Source organism: Marmota flaviventris, chromosome 13 (assembly GCF_047511675.1).
Source record: "Marmota flaviventris isolate mMarFla1 chromosome 13, mMarFla1.hap1, whole genome shotgun sequence".
Classification (NCBI taxonomy): Eukaryota; Metazoa; Chordata; class Mammalia; order Rodentia; family Sciuridae; genus Marmota; species Marmota flaviventris.
The window spans coordinates 38,383,524-38,396,281 of record NC_092510.1 but is presented as its reverse complement, the minus strand read 5'-3'; the positions used below and the strand labels follow the sequence as shown (position 1 = coordinate 38,396,281).

The following is a 12,758-nucleotide window of genomic DNA, read 5'->3' as shown; positions in this document are numbered from 1 at the left end:
CTCGTTAGGTGAGGGACAGTCTTATAAGCATGTGCTTTGTTTTGAGGGAAGATGTTGGGAGAGAAATTTCTGGGCATTTTGTATGATACCAAGAAGGCGATGGCAGTGAATGACATCATACCCAATTAAGTAAATATATTTCTGGATATTGTTTAAAATGACCACTGTTTGAGCTGTTTGTGATTTATCATTTTCAGAATTGCAAAGCCTAATCAGCGTATTCTTTGTATATTATCAGCATTATAGTTTGATGACCTATATTTGTGTTCTTGAAGTAGAAGGAAGCTTCCTCTGACACTGATGGAAAGGAGAACAGACAGATAGATGACTTTGTGCATTTGTATTTCTTTTTATTACTTAATATTTTTTTATACTTAATAAAAGTTCAACTACATAATTAATGTTAAATTCTTTGGATGGGTGAAAATAGACAAAAATACTCAGCAATTTGAGGTCAATGTATTTTGTGGGTATTGTCTAATAATACATGTGAGATGACGAAGGCACACATTACTGAATGTCTCCCATTAAATCTTGGAAATGTGGGTCCCACCCTTTCTAATTCCTCACCTTTTCCCTAGAAATATTACTAATACCCCATGGGAAGTTTGTTCCACTAGAAAATCTGACATTTTGAACCAATTTGAGCAGCACTGTTAGGAGGAAATGATTTATTGTTCCCAATCACCATTCATAAGGTGATCATTGTGATCCCAAGGGAGGGTTTTAACTTGTGACAAGAAAAGTTTCTTTCTGCTTAATGGGGAGCCACATCCTTGAGCCTTACCTATTTGGTGAGAGAGAGGTCCTATGGGTATTTATTGACTTGAACTGAGGGGTCTTTCTAATATAGAGTTATTTTTAAAAACATGAATATCCTTAGGGACTTGTTTGGGGAGGTCATTAGTGGAGAAAAGAATCAGGGTAATATTTTTCTAAAACATCTTTATCATTGGTTTTGATTTTATGTTTAAATCAACAAATTGTTTCTCTTGCAGTCCTCATGGTTGATAGAAAGACTATCATATGAACCTCAGATGGTAAATGGAATTGAAAGAATGACTCTAGCATTTATCCAAAGGCATGATCCGAGGGATGAAAAGGGACAAAAGTCTCCATGAACAGGGCAAGAGACAAGCAAGCCATGTGTGACCAGGTGGTGGTATCAGAAGTATCTAATTTCCTGTTAGGATTATAACATGTGAAGCTTGTCAAGCACAAGAGCCCCACTTACAGATCTTGTGTTACAGGTTTCCAAAGACTGTGCAGCAAGCACACCAGCCATATAATTCACCTAAATTAATTGTTAGACTTCCAGAGTATTATGTGCTTTGGTGATTTTCAGCCTGGGATCTTTCTGCTGCATCTATTGAGGAGCCCTCCAGAGAGTCGGCCACAGCACTGAGCCTTAGGAGGTGACATTTGCCATCTTTAGGTCTCAGAATCACCTTGGTATTTTACCTCGTAGTCCTGTCGAGGACAGGTCACCTGAAAATGAAATTCTGAGACACAAGAAGAAGATGGGCTATAAAGAAAATGTCCCTCTTGCTCAAGGGATAAACTCAACTCAAAGGGGTGGGAAGAACACTGTTGCAGAGTGATATTTTAATAGATGATCCTCCCCCATTGCCTGCAGCTCCTGTTGCCTCTGCTTCTATCCACAACCCCATTAAAAGAAGTTTCACCAAAGATCAAGGAAAAAAAAGTCTTTTGATTTTCAAAAGGCAAGACCCTGAGGGCACTTGGCATTGAAACTGTATGATGATTTGGAGCAAGGCTTCTAGCCCTGGTTGGACATAAGGTTTTCCAGATGTGCTATTAGGGCAGTAAGGATAGGGCTGGGTCCAGGGAAGCAGACAGAGCAGGTAAATGCTGGTGTGGAGAGGAGAAGAAGAGGGAAGAGAAGACAGAGGGATAGAGGGGAAGCAGAGGGCATTGTTAGATGCCCCTGGCCCCTCTCTTCTTTGAGAAAGAGATTCCAGACCCAGATCCCCAGAAGGGAAAGTCCTGGATGACAGAAAACCCAGATGGCTTGAGGTTCCCATCACTTCCCAAGTAGACCCCAAGAAGACTGAAAAACCCCAGAACAGAAATGAATAAGTGGTGTGTAGAGGACAGATGGTCTGAGCTGGCCCCAAGGGATTGAGCACATCTGGCACAGTGTGCAAGTGTTAGGATGAATCCTCTGTGCTCTGCCATCAGCATAGTAATAAAGGACCCAGAGCTTCCTAGCAGCCCTGTGGACAGAAAGCAGTGCAGTCAATCCTCCTGTGTCAGCGGCTGAGAGAGAGTGCTGTACCTGAAGTCTCAGACTGGGCAACAGCTCAATAGCAAGACTTATAGGAACCAGAGGTCTCAGGCATGCTGGTGCAGAGCCAGCATCACACAGAGCTGGGCCTGCCTCCCCCCATTCCCCTGCTCCAATGCAGCCCCCTGGGACAAGGGTTGAGGAAGCAGCATCGAGTGAAGTTATGGTTCTGATACTGGATCTAGGCCCCCAATAGAAAAGTCATCATGGAAAAATAAAGTTATATCTCTTGTGCAATTGGCTGTATGGATGGAGATGTGAACTCAAAGGTGAAACCATGCAATTAATCAATAAATTAAAACAAATCAAGCACACCTGACACAACCACTCAGCCCCTCATCTTTGGAATTTGGAATTTTGTGAATCTCAGCAAAATCTTGACCATTGCTATGTAGCTAGATTAAGCACAGCCTTTCAGCTTATTTCCTGCAGGCAATGTGGCTGTCAGTGTCCTAGGAGCTGTCACTGTTTTCAACCACTGAGCCCTTGAAACAACATCTGAAATTAGGTATCATTCCATTTGATTGATAAGTAATTGTGCGCTCAACAAAATGAAATTGGAGGGACCGGCATCTCCTTTGCGAAGTTTGGTGGATAAGGCTGCGAATGATTCCTTCTTCCCCCAACAGCATTTCCCTTTTCCTGTCCATTCCTTACCCTTTCTGCACCTTTACTCAAACTGCTCCTACTACTCATACTGCACCTCTTCCCTGTCCTTTTGACATCTTCCATTTTCCAAGGCACAATTCAAGTTTCATCTGTTCCCAAACACTTTTTCAGCCCTCTTCATTATTATTATTTTATCCATCTTCCTGGGGTGGTTGTTGTTGTTGTTTGTTCTTTTTAGCACTTCACAGACACTGGCCTGTTATGAAAATCAACTTTGCATGGAGGGTTTGTGTCAGCTCTGGGTTGTGAACCCAGATGAGTTTCATTTTGTGCATCCATAGCACTCACCATGAATTTGGTATCCTAGCCTGGCAGATATTTTGGTAATTGGAATATAATAAAGCATTAATGCATATTTGTCAAACTAAATTGAATTTAAAATTATAAAACACAAAGGTAGTGAAGCATGAGACAGATGCTTAAAAGAATTTTTAACTGATCACGTCTTTGATTCCCTTATTGCTTTTCTTCTTTTTCCCCTAGTTATTTAAAAAAATTTTTCAAGCGTATAAAACAAGTTAAAGAATTGTTCAGTGAAAACTCCTACAATAATCACCTAGCTTTTGTAATATGTATTCTATAGTGTTTATCTGACTATATCTCTCCATCTATCCATCTTTCTAACCCACTTCTCTGACTTTCAAATATATTTAATGTTTGATAAACCTTTGGAATCAGATCTGGGATTTATTCCTGAATTCAGCCTGTACTTACTGTGTGACCTTGGCTGTATGTTTAACCTTTGTCTATTTTCCTGTCTGCAAAATAGGGATGGACAATAATGCCTACTTCATAGAGAGGGGTGGAGAATCAATGAGATAGGGCATGTAAAAGGCCAGGCACAGTGTGTGTTCAGCACAGGGTAGCAGGAGGAAAAGCAGAGGTGTTTCAAGTCATTGGCACTGATCTGCAAAGATAAATGCTTCTGATGTTTTTGCTTCCAGTCTCTGTTTTAGGTCCAGAAGGAAAAGAAATTGATAGGAGATGATCAATTTTAGCCTCTTCTTGGTTGTGAGTGAGAGGTCCCTGGATCTACCAGGTGAGCAACAGGTCATCTGGACTTTGGTATGGAAACTGCATTCAGAATTACCTGGTATAATTCAAAAGAGCCAATAGTAGAATTACCCATCATCTACTTTCACTGCGACAAGGTGGGGAATCTTATACTTACCTAAAATTCAGGAAAAAAATTGCTAAAAATGGAGATAACTAGGAGAGAATGTCAGAGAGTTCCGTAGTCATAAAAGTCAATCCCTGAGCTCTTTTATGTAGGGGTTTGCAAATTTTCTGAGTATGAGTTTTCATGAGTACAACTTTTTGCTCTAAGGCTGTAGAATATCCCATTACTGGAACCATTTTTTAAATTATGCTGCAGCTCATCTTGCCCCTGAAATTGCCCTGTAAACTGGTGGTTGGATAATGCAGATTACCTTCTCTGTGGCCTCAGACCAAGCACCCTTTGGGACATTGGATGAGTGGTAAAAAGGAAATCCCATTCTTGTTTTCTGCCTCACTCTCACATATCTACCCCTTGCATAGTCATTACAATATCCTTCACTTAGTTAATCATGTTCAGTACAGGATTGTGTGAACACCATGGTTGAACAAAATTATCATCTGTTCATGTGAATAATTTTCTGTGGCACACTTAGAGTTGGACCTTTTCATTACAAATTTGCATTAGTGTATGCCTACTGAGTTGTCCCTTGATGAATCAGAAAATTCCTGATGTCATTTGATTGTTTGCAACTTAGATGACATATCACATTAATCTGTGGAACTCTAAACAACACAAGTGCCTACTCCCCCTGTAGCCCCACCCTGCAAGTGGATAGTCATTGTTAGTGGATCTTAGGGTAGCACACTGGAATCCACATTTTTAAAAGTCTCTACAAATTATTTTACTTCACAGCGAGAGTTAAGAACTACCTCTTGACTGTAAATCTGTACAGTTCTTCTTCATAAAGTGAACGAGAGGTGTAGTGTGTCTTTTAAGATGCAAAATCTTGATTGACTTTTTATATTTTTCTTTGCTTTCAATCAGTTGATGGCCAGGAAATGGAAAAACAGCTGAACTGAAATGAGTAGGAATTTTTACAAAGTAGTGTAAGTTGTGTGTAGAATGAAGAAAAGGACAATCAAGTAGAGCAGTTGGGGAGACTCAGGTAAAGTAAAGAGGAGCCAGGAAAGACTGTCATAGCCAACTGAGAAAGCAGTGCTGGGATTATTGGATAAAGGGTATAGCCTAGGACAATGGCAGATATACAAAAGAACTTGCCGTATTTTCTAACACATCCGTATTTGAAATTTTAACATTCCAGTTATCTGTTGACCTGGTACCATTGGGACATAATTGTCATTGCTTACACAGAGCAACTTTCATTATTATGGTGGCATTACTGGATAACTCCAACTACTCAAAGTTTCAGTGGACAAAGTATTTATGGGTAAAAGAAAAATCCTGGTTATTTGAGAATCTACTGTTGTCATCTGCTGGTTAGATTTTTTTTTAAAAAAAGGAAGAAAGTAACACCATCAAAGCTTATTGATTTTTAGTTCCTGAGAAGAAAATTCTGGAGATAATAGTGGAATCCTTTTGAAATAAATGCAGAGTTCTTAATATACTTGATGACACAGATTCCAATATCATATTAAAAATGGGAACAAATATGCCAATTCTGAATTGAAAAGTGACTCAGAAGAGTTGAACTCTAGATGTGAAGAAGTTTGGGGTACAATATAATTGGAAGCATTTTTTTTCTCTTAGGGTATATTGCTTGGTACTTTCACTAGAGCTCTTACTGTTCTAATAGTCTCAGGCTTCTCAAGTGCAGACCAATGAGGTCTTCAGTTCAGGGTAATATGGCATTTGTATTGTTTTTGCAAAGGAGAATATTAAAGATTTTCAACTCCAAATAGAACCCCATTGTTGGTAAATGATTGCCAATTAAAATTGATAAATATATGCAAAACTATTGAGAGGGCCCAGTGAATCACAGATTTATGTGTATATAACTTCCATGAAGTTTAGCTTCTGAGACCTGAAAAACAGAGAGAAAAATCATTATATAATTAAGAAGGAATTATTTCTATTTTTGAAGACCTATGTAGGAAATGAACATGAACTGATAGATAAGCTTTCAAAAGACTTTCACAAGGTCCATTCTGGGGACAATTAGAAAAACAACAAAAAAGAATCACCACTGAAGTGGAATTGGGTGGCAGGAGAGAAAGACAATGAGACAATTTGAAGGTTTGGCTTAAGCACTCCAAATTGCTCTTTGGCATTATAACATCTAGGTGGTCAGCTTTTGTCATTCCCCTGTTCTTGGGCAAGAGTTCTTCTGAGGAGTAGTCATTTTATCAAGACCCAGATGCCTTAGAGTATATCTCAAGAACCACAATCCATGTGTTAGTGAGATTTTTGTCAATATGACCAAAATACCTGACAAAAACAACTTAAAGGAAGAAAAATCTATTTTGGCTCATTGTTTCAGAGATTCAGTCCATAGATGGCCAACTCCACTGTTCAAGGCTGGAGGTGAGACAGAAGATTGTGGTGGAAGGGCATAGAGGAGGAAAGCTATTCAGATCATGGTGGCCAGGAAACAAAGAGAGAGAGAAGGAGGACAAAATGCCACACTTCCAGTGACCTGCTTATTCCAGCTATGTCCCATCTGCTTACAATCATCACCCGGTGTAGTCGTCCTTCAAATGGTTAATTCATGAAATGAATTAATATGTTGATGAGGTTATAGCTGTCATGATCTAATGATTTCAACTCTGAACATTCCTGCATTAACACAAGAGCTTTTGAGGGATTCCTCATATCCAAACTATAGCAATCTACAAGTACCATTCGTCTTCCACATGCTACTTTTGAATATGTCAAAAAAAAAAAAAAAAAAAAAAAAAAAAGCTCTCAAATCAACCTCAGGTTGCTCTTCTCCAAACCAAGCATCCCATTCTTCAAAGATTCATAATCTAGGGCTGGGGATGTGGCTCAAGCAGTAGCACGCTCACCTGGCATGCCGTGCGACCCAGGTCCGATCCTCAGCACCACATACAAACAAAGATGTTGTGTCTGCCGAAAACTAAAAAATAAATAAAATTCTCTCTCTCTAAAAAAAAAAAATATTCATAATCTATTTCCTGGAGGCTCTTCCCATCCTTGAGTCTCTCTTCTGAATATCCTGCAGTCTATATTCTTTATAACTAGCGAATATAGTTCTTATTTGTCCACAAGTCTTAGTTTTTGGCTGTTTTCTAAGTTTAATTCTCACTAGCAACCCTTCTCAAAAGATTTCTGATTAGAATAACACCATGCATGGTCAACCTACTTGGAATTGGATTGAGTGCAATATCTGAGGAGTGTCTGAAGAGCGACTACTAGAGCAGAGGTCTTACTGACTGACTCTACTTTATACAAGCACAGCCAAATAAATGTGTCAGTGACTTGGTCCACATACACATGGTTGCCTCATGTTAACTTGTGGTGATTGCTGTCCTCAAATCTTCTTCACACTGAGGACACGAATCCACATCTTCCCTATGGAGTACTTGAGCTGGTTGTTCTTTGGCATCTATTCCTACTAAATTTCATGATGTTGGGATTCAAGCCATTGTCATCTGTCCAGAACTTTGTTATCCAAAATGCTGACTCTCCTTTCAATTTTGGTTATCAAAAGATATAACCTTGCTTGTCTGTATCACCATCAAAATTATTGATTTAGAATATTACATGGAATAGTCTTGTAGTTCTTTGCCTCTTTCCAGTTTTTCACATCATAAAGGTCATTTAATATCACAAATTCAATTTCAGGATCATCCAGGCCTCACATTTCTGGCTTTTGCTTGAAAATATTTTGGAATATTTAGCAAATGCCTTTTGAAACTTCAGCTGTCAAATATAGAAAGCCTTTTCCTAATTTATGTACCTAGATCCTAATAAATAGATTAGATTAGAAGAGAAAATAGATTAAAATAGAGTTAAGTCTAATATGACTTCAATAATTCACTATTTTTTTGGTGTGTTTTTTGATGTTGTTATTGTTTTTTGCCTCAATAGGGCCTTTGCAATGTCTGGTCCATGGAATATGAGAGTGCCCAATTACTATTTTTTTCATCCAAGCACAATTTTTCATTGAAAAACAAGCAGATCCTACTCCTGGCTCTTGCTAGGGAAAGAAAACCTATTTCTTTACACCTGTCAAAGACATCTGCTTTGGGAAGCCCCACACACAGCTTAGGTCCACATCAGAGTATGAATTGACTATTTGATAATCATGTAAATATTATTGCTGAAATAAAAACATGATTGAGGCTGGAAGTATGAACCAAATGCAGAAAGTGCCAGCTCTTTAATGTAAGCAATTAATTAGGCATCATCTTTAAGTCTGGTGATAGGTCCCAGGTTGTTAATCAAATCAAATATCACCAGCTGCTGGGAGAACAGGCTCTTTCAGGAAGCATTTCCTACACGGAAGGGGAGAGGAATGTGGCACTGAAATGGATTTTCTGAGGTTCCAGGCTAAGGACACCTATGGAGGAATTATGAGAAAATGTTGCATAGGCATATCCATGCAGGATTAGACAAACTGTGCTGAGTAGCTGAAGTTATGGAAAAACCTAAATTTGGAAGCCAGACAGAGCCAATGCCAAATTCTCCTTTTCCTAGCCTTAGAAAAATCACGTGATTTGTGTGAGCCTTATTTTCTTCAGCTTTAATATACGGGTGACAACACCAACTGATAGGTTTTTATAAGGATGAGAGGCCACATGGGCAGCACCCAGCACCATGCTCACCATGTGCATGACAGTGGATAGATAGTGATGTGGTAGTAGTAAATGGGTAGTTGGGTTCTGGTGTCCACCCTGCGACTATTGACTTTGATCTTGGGCATACCCTTGAGCTTGGCTTCCCCAACTCTGAAAAGGCAGGAGTGGCATAGAGGCTGCACCAGAGCTAATGGCCCGCCATTCTTTGACAGGGATCAGAATTAGGGATGTTTTGTGATAAGGGCATTGAGACAAGGCAGAAGTCCACTGACATGAGGGAGGGACCATCAGCAACGTCCCACAGAGAGTTCATTTTCTCCACTCCAAACTTCTCTTCTACACAGCAGCCTGGAGACCACTTGAAGGGAGCTTCATCATTTGTCCTCACCACCACAACTACCTGGCTGTCACCACGGGCCAGGCCCAACAAGAAGCATCTTTGTTCAAAACAGAAAGACATTTATCACTGCAACCAGGGCGCCTTAAAGGAAAAAGTAAGTTTGTGATGTTGGGGAGGAATCTGTCTTGAACTACTAGGCTATTTTAAAACATAACATTTTTTCTTTTTCTTCTAATTGCAAATTAATACATGACTGATGCAGAGAGTTATGAACACACTAGTTTAAAGACCACCATCATTAACATTCTATGCATGTTCTTTCAGTCATTTACATATAAACTAAAAATGACCTCACACCATTGCCCTGATAGTAACTTTTCTGGGTATTCTTTCTCCACATACCCATTTCATTTATGCTGTTTAAGTTTGCTGATTTCCATTAATAGTAATTCCTTAGTTATTTAGCAAAGGTGTCTGAAATGAGATGATTGCCCCTAAGCCATATGCAAAGTACATTAGGGAATGAGAAGAAAATTTTAGAGTTTATGTTAATGCTTTTACTTTTTTTTTTTTGGTATGGGGGATTGAATTTAAAGGCACTGACCACTGAGCCACATCCCCAGCCCTATTTTGTATTTTATTTAGAGACAGGGTCTCGTTAGTTGCTTAGTGCCTTGCTTTCGCTGAGACTGGCTTTGAACTCGCGATCCTCCTGCCCTGAGCCCCCCAAGATGCTGGGATTACAGGCATGTAGCACTGTGCCCAGCTATACTTTTACTTCTTATCAAGAGTGTGTGTGTGTGTATGTGTGTGTGTGTGTATCATAACATGGAAAAATAAGTCTGGAGGTAGAGGGTCCTGAAGTGGAACAGTGATCCCAGAGATTGAAGCTATTTCCAACTCTGCTCTTCTGCCCTCATGGGCAGGCACCAGCCTCAAGCCTGTAATATGGCTGCTGCAAATATATATATTACACTCACATTTCAAACAGGAATAATGGGAGTAGGTTCAAGGCAATTGTTTTCATCTACCAAGGCTTTGCTTTTTATTCAAGAAGATGTCTTCCTTTCCATTGGGCAAGTCAAAGGAAGCTGAGAAATTGAAAATTTTAGGTTTCATCTTCTTTGGCAATGGAAGTCAAGGGCATGGGTAACTGTGAACCACTTGGGGGTAGGTAATCCATAGGGTTTGCCAAAGTCTTTTCCCTGGAAAAGTGCATGCACTTGTACACGTGTACTCACACACAAACCTAAGTTGTTATGTAATTTCAGGGGGTTGTCAGCTAAATGTGTGTGTGGGGAGGTACCCATTCCAAAGGGCCAAATTGAGAACCACCACTTGAATGGATGTTGTGTTCAGCCCCAGTCAAGAAGTGGGAGAGGAACAACAGGAAATGGAGAAAGAAGAAAAAGTGGGAAAAATGTGAATGGGAGTGCCAGATAGAACAGAGTGGCCATGAAAGTTATAAACAGCAGATATTATAATAACAGTAAAAAATAAATACAACAGCAAAGAGAAAAAGAGGTTAAAGAAATTGTACAATGGGGAAGAGGGAAAAATCATTTATGTATTTGAAGCTTAAGGAAGTATATCCTCCAGACAGACTAGAATTGAGCTCACCAAGTGAGTTGAGGCTGGCAGTGCAGTGGGTGGGGAACTAAGCCACTGCCAACCTCAACTCACTTGGTGAGCTCAATTCTAGTCTGTAGAGTCATTGTTTTTTGCTTCTGTAGAGTCATTAGTTTTTCATCATAAATTCAAGAGGGTTCTCCAGAAGGTTTGGAAACTTGAAGATTTGAAGTCTGATTGAGAATAGTCAAGCAATAAGCTCCGTTCCATAAAATTCTGCCAAGTGATATTTAATTAGGCATTATAAATAATTTCTAGTGAAGTTTATTGTGGCAACTTACAGTTAGCTCCCTACAGATTTGTAGGAAGTGATCAAGATATTTGGGGTTATATGATTTGCCAAAGCCATACACACATGCAGCAAAATAATTAGCACCATCATCCCCCAAATATCCTACAGAACCTATGACAAATTTCCCCCAGGTGGAAAAATCACAGGTCCCTCAGCATCTTTGGCCTATTAGTAATTGAAGACAAAGGTTTTTAAGAGCAACAAAGGTATATTTGAATCATGTGTATTTTATCCCTAGGGAAATTGATGATAGTATAAAAGAAGGTCATCGTATTGGAAAAGAAGTATAAAAAAAGTGGAAATCATGAAGCTGCAAAAGAACTCAGCAGAAATAAAGAGAAAAAAAAATCCCTGATTTCTGAGCACATTTTATATCCTGAACCATTTTATAGAAATGAAGGAACTAATTTATTTTTATAACACATTCCAAGTGTCACACAGAAAGTTTTTATGCTTCCAAGTACTCAGAGAGGTAAGAAGTTAAAGAGTTTATAATTTTTACCTATGTCTAACCCAGAGTGAACCCAAAGTAAAAGTTTGTAAATGTTGAATAAAGAGGACCAGTGTATTTAAAACTTGGGTTTTAGTGACAGAATACCCAGAATGGGATCTTAGCTCCATCAACTCATCAGTTGTATGATCTGGGGACACGTTTAAGTTACTTTGCTTCTCTGTCCCATTTCTTCATGCATACAATAGAAATACTTGCTTCATAGAATTGTTTGGATGACTAAATGGTTAATCCATGTAAAACTGTCTGCAGAAAAATGGCATGATAAACATTCAGATTGTTACAGAAACACATGGATAGATGTGTTAGTAAGTTTTCCATCACTGAAAAAATACCTGAGAGAGTCAACCTAAAGGAGGGAAGGGTTATTGTAGCTCACAGTTGCAGAGGTTTCAGTCAATGGTTGGTTGGCTCCACTACATTTGGGTCTGTGATGAACACCATGATAGGGAGCATATGGAGGACAAAGCTGCTCACTCATAGTAGCCAGGAAGAAAGGAGGAAACAGGAATCCCAATATCACCTTCTAGGACATGCCCCCAATGACCTAACTTCCTTCCACTAGGCCTCACCTCTTAAAGGTTCCATTACCTCCCAATAGTGCCTTAGGCTGTTGACCAAGACTTTAACACATGGACATTTGGGGGACATTCAAAATTCAAACTATAAACTATATCAATGGATAAGCAACAGTTGTTTTGTTTCTGATTAGTTCTACATATTTTCTTCTTAATTTCCACTTCAGTATTATGAGCTGGGAACCATTTTAAAAGGTAAGTCACTCTGAAAAATAGCAGTAATTCCTGATGAGGTATATGCCATATATATTTTTTTTTTTTTGCAAGCATCAAACTGATGCAGTCTTTAAGACTGGTTATTATATAGTGTGAAACATCTGGATTTGAATCCTCACTTACTGACTCTAAGACCTTGGAAAGGCTGCCTAATTTCTTGGGGCCCCAGTGGCCTTATCTATAAAATGGGGACTCTGTGTTTTACTATTAACCAAGCATTTTCCAGAACAGAAATGAAGCTAAGAGGTGATATGAAACAGTTTTTCTCTATATTGTAAATAATACACTAGGGTTTCAGACATAACATTCAAGATTAATTTTTGAAACATACTTATGCCAGGAGTTTGATTGTTTGTTTATTTCATAGTCAGACATTAAAGCACTGTGAGGGTCTATTCAGATTGAGCTGGTAAACACACAGCCTACCTAGACCCTTC

The 12,758-nt window shown here is 39.1% G+C and overlaps 1 long non-coding RNA gene across 1 annotated transcript; it reads left to right on the top strand.

Moving 5' to 3' along the window:
• Positions 1–3,670: 3,670 nt before the first annotated feature.
• On the top strand, positions 3,671–12,294 carry LOC139701563 (uncharacterized). The gene is made up of 3 exons (XR_011704095.1): positions 3,671–4,016; positions 9,100–9,249; positions 11,255–12,294. It is a non-coding gene; the product is annotated as an uncharacterized lncRNA (long non-coding RNA).
• Positions 12,295–12,758: the final 464 nt, after the last annotated feature.